The 16,793-nt window shown below is 34.7% G+C and overlaps 1 protein-coding gene across 1 annotated transcript in view; it reads left to right on the plus strand.

The window, feature by feature from the left end:
• Positions 1–12,438: 12,438 nt before the first annotated feature.
• Positions 12,439–16,793, plus strand: part of BRINP3 (BMP/retinoic acid inducible neural specific 3) — a 347,922-nt gene continuing 343,567 nt past the window's right edge. The window contains exon 1 of the mRNA XM_081039064.1: positions 12,439–12,501. The gene's annotated coding sequence lies outside the window, so the exon portion shown is untranslated. The remainder of the gene's footprint in view (positions 12,502–16,793) is intronic.

Raw genomic sequence — 16,793 nt, forward strand, 5'->3', positions numbered from 1 at the left:
AAAAAAAGAAAAAAAAGGTAGACCGGGAGTTAGTCACATATTCCACAGGTAATAGAAGCTATTCAATATCGGGGCAAATGGTCCAGGAAGACGTAATAGGTCCTGAGGGTGTCACTGTACTAAAACATGCACAAAACTTGCCATAAAACTGACCAGGAAAATGCCATGCTGTAAGTTACTCTTGTATATGTGTCCGGGGGGACATTTTAAAAGAGATAGTGGGAAGTGGCCGCAAGGTCTGGTGAAAATGAGGGTTCTTGAATCTCCATTCTTGAGTGTGTGTCATGGCTCAGCCACTTGTTTGCTTCATGATTTTGAGCAAGTTAATTATATCACTGAGCCTTAGATTTATTGTCTATAAAATGGAGTTAATGAGAGTCCCCAAGTCACAGGATTGTTCATAGGTTTCAGTGAGATAAGAAAGGCACAGAGACTTATTGCATCTTACAGCACATAGTGAGGTGCTTATTGCATCCTTGTTTATTTTATTATCACACAGCTAGAGATGGGATCTGTAACATCATTGTCTGTATTTCTCATATCTCCTGTTTTCTAATAAAATAAAGTGTAATTTAATTAACTATCTGACCTGCAGAAATCCCTTCATGATCCGTAATGCAGTGGGATTTCCCTCCTTAGAAGTCAAATTTCTGGCCTGCTAACTGGTGCAGACAGGTATTAAGCGCACAGGACTGAGAAAAACTGCCTCTGAATCAATAAAATAGATAACAAATAACCAAGAACAAGTGCCGTAATAGTCATGCTCTAAAGCTCCACAGTATTTAATCAGGAAGAAGAGCCCAAGCCCATACCTGGATGACTGATAGAGAGATGATTGATAGGTAGGTAGGTAGATTGATAAATAGATGATAGATAGAGGCCATGTTTAATTTACATCTGCCTTGTCAGCACCAAGTATGAATCACCTGAAATGCATTAGTATAAGCAAGTATCTAATAAATACTTCTTGATAAATAATGGTGCAGTTAAAACTAAAATCAGGCACAACAGCAAAAAAGAACCATCTGAAAGTAGACAATGTTTGGACAAATACCAGAATGTTGTCATATACCCTGAAGACACGAATGTATTGTGTGCAAATTAGTATTGACAGTAATTCAAGAAACGGCTAAGGGAGAGTCCATGAACTCTGTTTAGCAAGCAGTTGCTTTAGTTGTGTATTTGAGAAAAGTTTTCTTAAGGAAATTAAAATTGAAAGAGTCTAGAATAAAGTTTTACAAAGACTCTATGTGGCAGAGCTTTAATTGATATTTTATTATTTGATTGGTAGAAATAAATTCGGTTTAATGTTATCAGAGTATTAAAGTAATATCACAACCTGCATAGGAAGTCGATTACAATAATCTCAGTAGCCTTTCAAGACCTGACAGTAACCCTGTAGGGACATCAATCTCCTTCAAGGTAGAAGTGTGAGGCTCCAAACCGTAAATAAATGGCCATCTTTGAAATCAGCATTAAGGAAGGGCTTTACACATAACTTGCCCCATTCTTTTATTCCTGTATTTATTTTCCAGTAATATATAATTTTCTCTCCATTTTTCTGAAGAAGTTAAGTTTATATTTCAAAAGTTTGAATATACAAGTAATCTGCCTTCAGCATCAAGCTCCAACACACTTTCCCATATTGCACTATGGGTAGACATCTGTAGGATGTTAAAATCAGCTTTGACAAAAACACAAGTATAGTCATCAGATCTCTGACAAAGGCGCATAGGAGATTCGATGGAGAAAAGATGATCTTTCAGCAAATAGTGCTGGAGCAATTCAATTGGACATCCATATACCAAACAAAACAAAACCTAGACAGATCTGTCATCTTACCCATAAATTGCCTCAGAATGAACCATAGACTAAAATATAAAAGACTATAAAACTTACAGAAGAAACGAGAGGAGAAAATTTATGGCATCCTGGGTTTGATGATAACTTGGAAATGCATCAAAAGCACAATATATGAAGGAAAATACTTATAAGAGTGGTGATATAAGAAAAGCAACTACAGTCTTATAGACACATCCAGTAAGGGGAAGAAAAAACATTTCTTATATTCATCTATCCATATTTTACTTACTTATGTCTGTATTTGTATTTATATTCCATAATGCCTTTGTTTCTTGTAATTGGCTTCTGTAACTTACGGAACAGTGCATCTTGACACCTCTTGATATTGACAAATTTAAATCAGTCCTGTTAATTTTCTTGTTTTGTAATTGTGACAATCAGTATTGCTGTTCTTGAACTGTTTTCATTCTTCCATTTGCAAATGGTAAGATTCTTCTATTCGTGGGCTTAATTATAGACACATGCATTGATTTGGACGATCAACATAAGTGAAAGTGATGAATAGTATTTCTGAGTGAAATTTCAAACACATTGCATGATTGAGGCTTTCCTTCTGTCACTCTGCCACCTCCCCAATCATGCTTAGGCCAACAAGCACAGTGCTTGAGTGATTGCTTGGAACAGACCTGCTGGCTACTCATGGCATACAGAGTGTGAAAGAGATAAATACATATTTGTTTAAGCCTCTAAGTGTTTTGGTTGGTTGCTACTTCAGTATAACGGAGCCTATATTGACTGAGGAAAAAAAAAATGTTTTCGTTGTACTTTGATAAATATGAGTTAGCCATGTTTGATAGTTTGATTTGCATCTTTGCAAAGAGCACTGTTTCCTTACATTATGAATATGTGAAATAATGAGAAACGAGTGTTGGACCAAGATACACACAAAACACAGACACACACATTCTCATTGCTCAGCAAAAGTTGTGTGGATTTCCTTTTACCGCGATTATGAGATTTCTCATTTGTTCATTGATCTGAATTTTATTTTATTTTATTTTTTGTTGTTGTTAGGTTTTGATTAGTAGTAAGGTAGAAGTTGTGACAACTCTGCGCAGACCTTCCAGTATTTATTATTCTCCCTCTGGCTCAATCCAGTGTCCTTCCAATGTCTGCCCGGCATAAGTCAGGTTTGCAGTGCTCCTACTTGTCACTGATGACCTATCCTGTGAACTGTCCTGGGACGTGTGAGGCGCTGGCTGTATACGTAGCAGGACCCTTGACACCTGCTTCTCTTGATATCAGTTCCTCATATTGTGGCAGGATGGCCTGAATGTAACTTGCATAATTGAGGGGGCAAAAATCACATTAGAAAGAACCATACTCAATGTACACACAATATTAACCTTTGTTGAACTACATGGGAAAAGAAAACAAGTCTCCTTTTTTGATATGTTTAAGTGGACAGAAGCCCCAACTTTTCTTTTTATGCTTTTCAGTGTTGCCTGGAAACAGCGATTTCCTAGAGAGCAGTGGGAAATCAGTACAATCAGGACGTTTCCGACTCAGTTTAAATTTTGGCCAGATCCTGTATTTGTTTGATCTTTGTCTGGAATTGCCCTGTAGCTATGAAAACCAGGTTCTCATTTGAAGGCAGCTAGTAGTCAGGAACTGATTTTATGTTTGAATGTATTTGGAAACTAAGCTTTATTAGTACAATTATGCAAATGTTGTTCATAGCCGTGGGATATTTTCTTTTTTCAAACAAAATGGTATCCCTAGGAGACAAATAACCATACAGTTCAATATAAGTAATAAATATTTGTGAATTATTGAAAGCTGAACACTTTGAGATCTTAGTGTAAGAATTGTTTATTGAAATACTTTAGTCATTATTATTAATTCTTTTTTTCTCTAAAATGTAAATTATGAAATGTGGTACAAATAAGTTGTTGTTTTTTAACAAACAATCATAAGGGAAATGCAATGATGAAGCTAGGCAGAGAAAGTAAATAGGTAAACATAATAAAATCCCATATAATTTTTTACTGTTTTTTCCTTCCTGAAGTATAAGTATGTCATTTGTTAAGTTTCATGTACTTACACATTACTTGGAGCTTTTGTGTAATTGCTAATATACGATACAATTTAAAAAGTCATGGTATTTTTTTTGTTGTGCAGTGTGGTTCCAAATTCCTTCTGAAATTTTTGTTTGTTTGCTTGTTTTCTTCTCTCAAAACAGGTAAGTGATAGTTACTGATAACTGGAGCTGTAATGTGAACATGATAACTATCATTAGCACTGCTGTATGGTATTATTGAAAGTTGCTAAGAGAGTAGATCCTAAAAGTTCTCATCACAGGAGAGGATAAAATGTATGTTTATCAGGAATAGAAGGGCAGTCTTAGAAGATTAAAGCTGTAGTATGTACTTCATGATTAGTCACTCTTAAAGGAAGAAAAGCGAATAAAGCAAAGTGTAAGCATAAATAATCTTCCAAAAGTCAATGTTTATTGAGCTAATTTGGATATCAGAAAAGTAACATCAAATGAAAATCAATAGCATTTGCGTGCTTTTGCATAAAATATGTAAAAACAAATCACTACTGATTTTCTCTCAATTAGGATAAGACATAATCACTTTCATCTGTCAAATAATTACAATTATATCTTACCCATGATCGGTTTCTATCACTCTCACTTCATAAATGGATCTCTATTTCATCTTCTTTTTACTTTTCTAGAAATCATCTGGGGCATGTGTGACTGTAAAAAATATTATAATAGCATTGCATGTGGGCTGATTGATTAACTCTGAAATTCATTTATTCATCCACATGGATATATTTTAATTGAAACAAATTGTTAATTTCTCAGACATTGTTAATTTCTAGGCTTTATATTAATAGGTATGTCTTCAATTATAGCTTCTACTTCAGGTAAAAAACTCATCTGTTTAAAGGAAAATTACATGGAATGCAAGATAAAGGTAACTAAATTACCTCTAAATACGTTGTTTTTAGCAGGAGTTTTATTTGAGGACTGGGTATTTAGCATTTAGAATCCCAGTGAGAGAACAAAATCAGAACAGGGCATAATACATTTAGTCAGACATGTAATTTTCAGATTCCGAAAAAGAACTAAAAGGATCCTATAAACTCTTAGTTGATTCCATAAATGACTTGGGGAATTTTAAATTGAATTTGTTAATAAATTCTAAAAACATGTTTTCACATTTACAAATGATGTATTTATCCAGATTGCCATTGTATGGAGAATCAGTGAATCTGGTAAACAAACCCAGTTTACCTTTTTTTTTCCGTCATGGGCACACATTTTAAAGCAAATGTTTAAACATTAATTTACTCGTAACATAGTTGCCGATCATTGCACTTTCTCATATTCTGTTTGCAAGTGTTTATTAATAATTGCAATAAAATATGAAATTAATTAGTTACGTTCTAATACAAAGACAGTTTAAGTTAAAAGATGTTCAGGTAACCTTTGAAAGCCTACATGGCTTTCCAATACACCAAACTAGATTTATTTAGTTGATGATAAATGTAATGACAGATGAACACGCCAGAGAATTTTAGGGATTCAAAAATATTTTAATATACTTCACTTTAGTTCACCGAAGGGTGAAACTGGATTCGCCATGATAAAGAAAGAATAATTGATGTACATAAAAGTATTCATTGTGGCTCCACATCACCTCCTACTTTTGTTTTAACCTCAGAGTAGGTGGTGGCGATGAGAGCGGTGTTGACACAGTCAACACTGGAGGTCACTGAGTGACCAAAGCAGTGTCATGGAAGTGCTGCAGCGTCTGGTGATGCTGGAGAGTGACCCAGTCCTGGGCATACTGGGGAGCAAATGGCTGTGAAGGCAACTTTGTGGCATTGTTGATTGAAACTGTCCTGGCTGGGGAAAGTACAGGCATTCATGTGTGTTCCTGGCTGAACAGTGCAAACACCATGTTTAATTGTCCTCTTAACAACAAGCACTGAGGGTGGGGGGGGAGATGGTGGGGTGGGCGGGGGAAGAGGATGGAATAGTTGTCATAAGAAGTGAATATGTTTCCCTGTGTCAAGGCATAGGTGAGGGAGGGCATAACTCGGCCAATGATAACAGCATTCGAGTGATCACACAAGTATTTTGTAAAATTCAGCTAATGATTTGCACATTTTTAGATTGGTAGGGTAAATGACTCAGACCTTATACGTTATTATACCTTATGACTGTAATTTAGATCACAGGGTAAACATTTTATGATAGCTCATTTTAGGTACAGAATGATTGGAAATAAATGTCTGAATTTTGATTTTACATTATTTTGTTTGAAAGATTTTCTTGTATACATAAATATCTCCCATGCATAAGCTCTTTGTTTTTCTATTGGTTAAAAGTGGAACTACTATCAGACCATTAAAGCAATTGTTTCCTTTTTAATTCAATTACTGGGACTGGTAACAGGACAAAAAAATCGTAATAATAGTCAAAAGAGAAGATGTGGGATATATATATATATATATATATATATTTGTATGCCAGCCATAGAGTCAAGGCATTTGATACTTTCACACATAATATCAAGTACCAGCCAGTTTTCTTTTTCTTTTTTTATATATAAGTTTATAAGAGAAAACAGTTGAGAAAGAAAAAACAGCAGATCCTAATGTTAGCTGTCAAGAAAGAAAGACAAATTAGGTAAAAGGAGAGTAGATAAGATGGTATGGTCTCCAGTTACACCAAATTTTACAAAGATCCATGTAAGCTGAAATAAAGTTCTTCCCTGATTGGCTGCAGTTGCTCTTGGGATCTCAACTTGCTTTTGCATTGATTAAAGAAAGCTGAAAGGAATGCCAATAAAAGTTACACTTCCATGTCAATTAGTAGAAATCTGTGGCTGAATTTTTTGTTTTTAATATTTTCTCTGTTTCGAGCTACTTTTGTTCACTATGCAGGTCTGCAGTTTCATTGTGTGTAGAATTCACAGTGATTAGTGTAGTTCCGGGAAGATTCTAGTGACAAAGTGATTATGTAGGAGGTGAGAAGAAAAGTGAGCTCTAATGAGGACTAAAGGTCCAGAGCAAGAACCATATGTGACTAACTGGGAAAAGTCAATTAGGAATCTATTTTTGAGGTTGCAAGTGCCTTTCTGTAGCCCTATGAGATACACACTAAAAATGTAACTAGGACAAATGAAATGTATTATTCTCTTGGTATAATGGTTATAAGATCGCGAGTAGCAATAAACATGAAAAATAATAGTACAAAGCCAATATAAAACGAAATGTAAATTGGCCCATATTTACTTTCTGTCTCCTTCTGTGTGTGACTATTTCTAAGAAAGGCCTGTGTGATAAAGTGCCCCTTTCATAATGTGGAGGAAATCTCCAAAAATGAGTGTTTTAGGAAAGGGAGGAATAAAATACTGCTTAGACACAATGCCATTGCTATTTCATTCAAACAGTATGTGAGTCAGAAAGATTAAAATTGGCCTTGTTTCACTGATAATGAGTAAAATACGAGTAATTAAATACTGCAGCAGCGTTCATTCAGCTCGGGAGACTTAGACTGTGAAACCAGTTGTATTTTAAAGCAGACTTTAAAAGGGTGTTACCACCGCAGTGCCCTGGAGAGGGAAGGTAGTGAGGTCCGAGAGCAGGTGTGTCATGCACTGGAGTTCAATTTCAAATACATAGCATTTGCTTCCCGCAGTCATTTTAACTTTTTTCATAATTCAGTATTTTCTCCTTTCTACCCAATCAATGTGCTGTTGTTGGCATAATAGAAATAAAACTCAGCATTGACCATTCCCTGCCCTTGTACTGAATTATTTAGTTCTTCCTTCATTGAGTCCCAACATTTTAAAGTCAGCCTGGCATTTAATTAATCTGCAATCTGACCTCTTCCTTTCCAAATGTTTACCCACTCAACTCGACTACTCCACGCAGACCTTAAAATCCAAGTGAGTTAATCACTTACTTGTCCTCAACTCCTTGTTTTCTTTCCATCTGTCCCTATATTCATGTTGGCTTGAATAAAGATGAATTTACATATATTCATAAGATTTATTATTTTAAAAACTATAAGCACTGTATTTGCTATATGGAATCATCTTACATCCATACTTCAAGTTACTAACAATGAAAATCACAACCTTAGCTGTTTCCTAGCTATTTGAAAAGTTGACACAAGCAAATAATTTAGCACAAGCTTGACTTTCAAACTATTTTGGTGAGAAAAGGCTGGTTTATAGACAAAATAATATAGTCTTCACTAATGGTTTCCAAACTCTGTCCCTGGTCATCCTAGGAATTCCATGAACCTCTTTTAGGGACAACCACAGCCTTTATGGTCTTTCAGCTGAGTCAAGCTGCTCTTACTTAAATTTTTAAAAGAATGTTACGATTTCCATTGGATATAGTATTCTTTTCAAGCTTAAATAAAATAAGTTAGATACGTACTAGTTAAAGTTAACATGATGGCATAAAAAAGTCCATCAATTTGTATCTTCACTCCCTTTATAAAAGTGTATTAAGACTTTTTAAATGGGGGAAAAAGGCTAAAATTGTTTTTAGAAACAGTCTTTGAACAAATGTGAACAAATATGAGAACCCAGAGGTTCAGACCAAAGCTTTCCTAACATTTTTTTTGTACCGACTGTAATTCACCATGGGATTCTTTCAAGGTAGTACTTTCATGCTACAACTTTTTGTTTAGGACTCTCAGAAAGTATGAACATTTGAGTCTTATTTAAAAAAAGAAAAGATGGCTTCAATATTTGAGGTTTGTTTATATGTAACAGCTTCTCTTTTAAGAACATCCTTTAAAATCTACGCAAGTAACATGGCAACTCCATAACAGGATTATCTTACATAAAAAACTGAACATTGATAAAATGTACAATTAAACATAATTGTGAAAGAATTTTTAGTCTATTTCGATTTATTAAGCTTAAACAAGAACAAACATTTATGTTGTCGATATTTCAAGTGGAAGTGCTAACTCCTGACATACTTGATCAACTAACAAATATGAATGATAAAAAAGAAAACCCCACATGTTGATAAATTAACTGTAGTTATTTATGAATGTTACAGTTGAGGAAGACCTAGAAAGCTGTCACATTTTGCAGATCAGAAAATCGGTTCACAGAAGCTAAATTACTTTTTCTTAGCTCACTTGAGGTTTTTCCTGAGAAGTTCAGCTTAAAAGATTGGCATTAACTCTTGATTAGGAGGCCTTTTTGGCTATCTTAAATCCTCCTATCAAAATGAAGATGTTAGCCTTGATTATATCTCAAGTATTGCTGAGAGAAAAAGAAATTCTGGATTCACTTCCTTGTTCTCATTCATTCCACAATTCTGTTTCTGTAACAATTTTGTGCTTAAAATGATTTTAGATAACGCATGAATAGCTTTGCTTTCTGTTCAATTACATTTTAAATAATAACTAAAATTTACTTTTTTGAAGATTATTTTTTGAAAGTGATATAGTTGTTTGATATAGTTAGGATGTGTCATGAACCCCACTATTTAAGTACATTCCCCAACCTACAATTTTGTCATTAAGATGTTATGATCTTTAGAGCTGCAATTTAGTTTCTGTAAGAATTTGGCAACGGGTGGGATGATAGAAACTAATGAAATTTCAGTCTAACAGAATATTGTGAGAGCTAATGTCTTAGTTCTTCATTCAAATATATGGACTTTTTATTAATATATAGAATTTCATGTATTCATTCAAAATATAAATTATGTTTTTTTTTATTTTGAAAAACATTGTTCTTTACATTAACATAATAGAAAACTTATCTGAACTATACTTATCTGAATTTTTCTTATGTTTCTGAGATAACCATTTTGTAAAAGTGATCACTAAATTGGCCTTGAAAGAACTAATGGTGTTTAATTTTACTTAGCAGTTAATTCTGGTTATGATCATCTGATTAAAGTGTTTAAGAATAAAACAAATCAAGTAGAGAGTCAAGTCTTTTATAATTCTTGTGAATTCGCCACCTGTGGACTGTCAGCTCTATAACAAATTGTTCCTCCCAAATTTTAAAACATAAAATTATTACCATCCAGGAAACGCCAATGTAGTAAAAATAAAATTTTAATTGTTTTAATGTTTTAACTATGCCTTCATAAAAACTTGAAAATTAATAGTTGGCAAAATCACAGTCATTGAAAAAATATTATAATGGTAAAAATTAAAGCAATGATTTACAACACATGCTACCTATTAAGGTTTTACACAAAAAGCTTGGGAAGGTTTTTTCTTTTTGCTTTTATACAAAAACACTTTTGATAAACTTTGATCTTTGTTATGGACTGAATGTTTCTGTTCCCAGCACCCCCCCCCCCCCAATTTGTATGCTGAGAGATCCTATGACCCAATGTGATGGTATTTGGAGATCTGGCCTTTAGGAAGGAATTAAAGTTAGGTTAGATCTTGAGAATGAGCACCTCATAATGAGATTAGTGGTCTTCAAAAGTGGGGGAAAAGAGAGATTTCTCTTTCTCAGCACCATGCACTGAGGAAAGGCTGCATGAGAACGTGAGTATATAGGGAAAAGTTGTCTGCAAGCCAGGAGAACTCTTACCAAGAAGCAAATCAGCTGGCATCTAGACCTTGGACGTCCCCATCTTTAGGACTCTGAGGAAAAAATCTTGTTTGTTGTGACAGTCCATGCCAACTAAGACAATCTTGTGCAAAAACCAAGTGAAAATATTTTACCTTAAGTTAAAATGATGATTTCATGTGATACGTTACTCTTCTTCATCAAATTAGATGCACAAAGAATTTTTTTTAAAAAGCTGCTTTAGTGAGAAATTAATTATATCAGTATATATACACACACATATGTATGTATTTCTGATAATATTATTTGTGATCATTAATTGTTCGTTTATTCTCAGATGTTTCTTAAGGGCTTATATGCTTGTCTGTATTACAGGCACTGAACATTAAGCAAATAAAGTAAGAACCTTTACCCTAAAGGAGACAGACAGTAAACATTAACCAGGTGAATTGATTCACATGCTAATAAATTTTAGAAAAACAATAAAGACAATGGTGAACTAGGAATGGGCTTTGAGGAGAGGGAGCCTACTTTGAAATTACTTTATAAAACTCATATTTAAACAGAAACGTGACTGATTAAAAAATAGGAAGCTATCTGATCACCTGGGGAAATCATTTTACGGGACAGGGGACACCAACGGCTAAAACCTCCAAGAGTTACTACTACCTGTATTTCAAGAGACTTTTCAACGTTTTCAGTCTTGCATTGGTGTTTATTGTTTGAGGAATGCAAACGCTATTTCAACAGCCATGTTAAGCTTTAGTTCAGTTATCTTACCTAGTCTTCATATCTATGGAAGGTAATTAAATTCGTATTCCCTTTAAAAGTAAAGACTCCTCCATCACTGTTAGCATTACAGACAAGCTCTAGACATGTGATAGCCACCTTTCTCGGCTGCAGACCACTCTCCACACATTAGGTACTGAGACACTGTATATACAACTTTCACTTTTTAAGAAAAGAAATGTGTTCATTTCATTGTGAGAATTTTAGTGAACCTCTTGACATAACTTGAGAAGTTCTAGTGTATTAAAAGTATACGATTGAGTCACACAATATCTTCTTCATAAACATAGTAGTATCAGGTATGAATATTATGTGGTATGTATTAGGGTAACACAGTTGAACAGATTGTTTTGATTAAGGCAGCGATAAACATAATGTTGAACAATATAATGTTGTTCTTTTATACATGATACTGTTTTCAAGGTATAGTATACCTATGGTGTTTTGATGAAAAATATGATACTTGTCTAATTGAAGAGACCTTCTTCCTTCATTGAAATACATTTATGTGAGAATGATGCATGCTCTGAGTAATCTCCCCTCATAAACGCTTGAAGTGCTTTAAAAAATTGCTATGAAAATGTAAATTGTTTATTGTTATTATATTGTTATTATTAGTGCTGTTAATACTATCAGATGGCTTACAAGTTATAACTCACATAGGATTTACCTAAATTTAAACTCAAATGCACAATATACATATACATACACACACAATTCTAGTTAAGAAAACCTTGGCTGTTTGTGATTTCAATCATCATTAAAAATCTATTCATGAAATGGATAATTTTTAAAAAACATATTATAAAACTAGATCCTATTATGATAAAACCAAGAAACCATTGTACAAGCAATCATTTCAAAATATTTAGTTTTCTGAAATATATATAGTTTAACCCCCATAATATATAACCATGTAATGCCTACTCAAGAGCTTATACTACAGCTGACAGATATGGTTTTCTCAATGTTTTAACTTACATCAAACGACACTAGTTTCAAAGAAATGTCACATATATTGTATTTGGTCCTCTCATTAATCCTTTGGGCTGGACAAGGTAAACACTCAAGCTCAAGTTTATGAACTGTCAGCGGCCTTTCAATGCTTCCCTTTTGCCATTCAGGAAAGGAAGAGAGTGAATATAAATACAAAAAAATGACTGTATGACCCCTACATTTTTGAAAAATTCCACACTTCATTTTTGTATCTACCATCATTGTTTAAGCCATGAAGAAAACATCTTTATCTTTTCCAGGATCAGAAGGACTTCAGGCTCCAGGGCAGATCCAATCCAACACCTCAGATATGAAAAATAAGGTAAAGTGGATGGTTTCTTTTCACTTCTATACATGATTACACATTTGATTTCACCCTCTTTATGAAGGAGAAACAGTTGTTATATGTGAACCTCCAATGCATGCAGTACTTTCGCAGGTGACACTTACCCTTCTTTACCTTATCCACTTGACACTCCCAGCATCTCTAGGTGATTTGCTGAGCTTTTAACATATTTTAAAGCAGCTCAGATTTCCACAGAATATGCCATTAATTCCGTCTAGATACCTATTATGCAAAGATGATCTGAAAATTCTCATCTGCTAAGCATTGATCGGAAGGAAACATAATTCATTCCTGATACATAAATCTATGTTAAAATGGAAGTCATTACCTTTAATCATCTGTTTGGGTAGATTATTTGACACGTCATTTTTTTGTGATTTATTTTGCGTTTTTAATTTTGCCAGAAATCGGAAGGTATAAAAACAAAAGGTATTCTTGTGCTGTGAACAGAAGCTTTAAAAAACATTTTGTGATCAATACCAAGTAAGGAACTACCTCAAAACTTAGTGGATTAAAAAAATAAATTCTTTTGAGGTATCTGTGTGTCAGGTGGGGCTCAGCGTGGTTAATGGGGCATCTCGGGCCGTGCTTCTTTGCAGTTCTCTTTCCTCCTTGCAGAGGCAGCCTGCTGAGGCCATGTTTGTATTTTTGTGGCAAGCTGAAACACATAAGACTTAAGGCCTGCTCCCCTTTCACCCACATGCCATCTCCAAAGCAAGCCACATGACCAAGTCATATGTCTAGGGGGTGGTAAACATGTGTCCATTATGAGGCAACAGGAAAGGTGTGGATGTGGGCAGTAGCTGAACTCGTCGAGGTAGGGTTAGAATGGTGGTTGCCAGGGGCTGAGGGGTGTGGGATTGGGGAGATGTTGGCCAAGGGTACAAATTTCCAGCTGTAAGACAAGTTCTGGAGACCTCTTACACCGCATGGTGATTATAGTTAACGATGCCATATTGGTTACTTGGAATTGGTGAAGCAAGTAGCTCTGAAACGTTCTCACCCCAAACAAGAAATGGTAGTTATGTGGTACGATGCAGGCATTAGGTAATGGCATGGTGGTCATCGTTTTGAAATATATAAGTGTATCAAATCAGCAGGTCATACATCTTAAACTTATACAATGTCATATGTCAGTTATATCTCAATAAAGCTGGGGGAAATTTTAAGGTAAAGGCAAAATTTTCACACACACGCACACACACAGACACACATACACACACACACACACACAGACACAGGTATGTGGATTCAGGGACAGAAATTAACCAGGTCTAATCATTCAATCTCTTTAAAAAAATGATCATGCTGACATATGTCCCTCATGAGAAATTAAGACATGAGTAATAAAGTTGAATTTATCATTAAATATAATGTTCAACAAATATAATTCAACTTCACTGATTATCCTATAAATTACATTGTAAAATAGCTTAAAATTCAGTATAATTTTATTTTGTTTATTCTTTAACAAATATCATAGAATAAATATCAAATAAATTAACAAATAAATATCATGTCATAGAATCTTACTGATTTTACGAGTAGTAACATTTCTTTGAGTTTTCCAATATGTGAAGAACTGTGCTAAAAACTTCCATAGGAATTAATTTAATCTTCACCAAAATACCAGGAAGTGGGTATGATTATCCCAAATTTATGGAGGAGAAAAATTGAGCTAGAAAGTTTAATGTATCCAGGATCAAAGATTTGATTTAAACTCATGCATTTCATACCCATGGAACATGTATTCCTGTAAATACTAATTTGTCTACAAGTAAGTGTTGTCAGATTTTTCAAGTAGTTGTAAATTAATGGCAAATATAAAAATAGATTTAAAATAGCAATGTGCTCTGAAAACTCAAGAAAAATATTTGGACAAAAGCAAGAAAAATGCTTTCCAATATTCAGTCTGAGGAAATTACTATTAAAAATTCTAGAACAGTTTTATTCCCTGACCAAAAATCAATCTCGTCGTAGTTTTAAAATTGCCTTGATATTTTTTTCTTGCATTTAGGCATCTATTAAAAAGGACCAGAATTGCATAAAACTCTTATATCAGTTAATATACGTAAAGTACCTTGAATTACTCTCATTTCGTAAGTTCATAGCAATAGTAATGCACATCATTGCCAAAAACTATAGTGATTTAATGTCAATTTTCAACATAAAGATGCATTTTGTAATCTATATCCAAATAAATTTGCTAGTGAATTCAATAATGTAATTCTATAATTTATCATAGGAAGAAACAACAACACATAGCACATAAAGTACATCTTGATGCCCGTAGGGGACAGCAACATCCCAAAATAATACTCAGCATTCTTGCAGAAGTAAAGGAAGAGTTAGGAAATAGTACTTTCAAATGTTCTGTGCATTCATTCACATAGGAATGGTTTTCCATCCTAATCAGAACTGAACCATCGGTGTGGTAGAATAATGGACATGTTTAAACTGTTACCAAATTAGCTTGCACAATCGCCTGTGACAAGCGTTTGTAACACTGTTTTCAGTTTGACACTGTTTTGAATTCAGAAGTTCCTATTTCCTCAGATATGTCACAAAAATCTTGACTCTCCTAGAATGTGCTGGAAAGCGGCACTGAAAATTCTGCTTCAAATTTATTCGTGTCCTGACCCGCCTACTGTAGGGTCTGCCCACTCACAGACAGAGAGCACTTTCATGACTTCACTAAGTGGACCCATGCTTTCTAGTTGTCACATAACATCCTGTCACTTCCTAAATTTTCTACAGTGACTTTGAGTTTGAGATACCAGTAGGACATGCTGATTTTTCTGTGTCCCTGAAATCTTTGGGATTTCACAAGAACAAGGCTGAGAATTGGAAAAGGCCAGTCTCCAACCAGGGGGTAATTCATTCCATCCCAAGGCCAAGACTGAATCCTGAAATCTTCTCAGTAGAAATGAGCAAAGCCAAGCCACTGTCCCATCTTTACATCATGAATTCTCAAGATATACACCCAAAAGGGACATTCCAGATCACGTTTCCCAAAGTGCTCTATCAACCGGTGAGAAACAGAGAGGTTTCCGATGATCAGAAAACTGTCTAAAATGAACACCTCCTTGCCTTCCCTGACTATATCATGGGACTTGTGTAATTGGAACAAAAACTCAGTTAAAAATGTTTTCCTTTACAACATTGTTTTTTTTCATTATTGGGACCATAAGTACTTGACCAAACTATAATGCACCCAAGTGAGTGTTTAAAAAATAATTAATGGCATGATAACATACTAAAGAATTGATGTCTTGATTCTTCTTGAATATCATTTAGCCCTCAACGTCTGTGGTTTGTCTCGAATACGTTTAATCCTCTTTTAATTTTTTCAAAGTTTATTTCTATTGTGCCACTATTGTATCACTTCTGACTGCACCATTTCAGTAAGTTCTGCTTTGGCAGGAAGAACACAAACACAGCTATAGCCAGTTTATTTAGCCAAGGATTAAAAAATAAATCAAAGTAGTGTGGTGACGACACGGGGAAGATATGCTAATAACTGAAGCTGCTTCTCCCTGGGAGCCATGTTCCCCTACTTTGGGCACAGCCGCAGCTGAACTCCACAGAGAACTTGCCAGAGTTGAAAAAACAACATCACTCTTGTCATCAGTGCTCAGAACATTGTATGGGAACAAAGGACGCTCACCATGTATGTTACTTTCATGTAAGGGTTTACTAACATGAGGCTTCCTTGTTTCTGAAACGAGGGTCAAAACAAGGCGACGTTCTCATCCAGAGAGGGACAGCAGTGTCAGTCTCTTGGTGTCACCTCATAATATCTCTGTTTCTATCTTTCCAATAACCCAGACCGTGACGGATGGCAGGTTCATTTTCTAATGTGTTTTGTCTACAGGGACGTGGTTCACAAATTAATTTTACGGTCCGTACCAATAACCTACCTTTATGGGAGATCAAGTAGATATGATGATAATTTAAAGAGTGGGAAACTGAATTCCAGAAAAACAAAGTGATATGCTTGGTGTATAAAGCTCATTATAGATACAGTCAAAAAATCCCTGGTGCCAGCCCTGCTGGCTTTTCACAACTCCAAATTATTATTTTATTAAGAAATTACAGCTACATAACCATTTCTGAGCACCATGACATAGAAAAAGCCCAATTTAGAAATAATAGTATACAGTTCATAAAACTATATTAGAAAATAAACTATTTGCTGGTAGCTATTACAGTTTACCTACTGGTTTTCTTCTGTAAGGCAAGGAGAAAGACTGGTTTCAGATATTCTC

Source organism: Rhinolophus hipposideros, assembly GCF_964194185.1.
Source record: "Rhinolophus hipposideros genome assembly, chromosome: 26".
NCBI classification, from domain to species: domain Eukaryota; kingdom Metazoa; phylum Chordata; class Mammalia; order Chiroptera; family Rhinolophidae; genus Rhinolophus; species Rhinolophus hipposideros.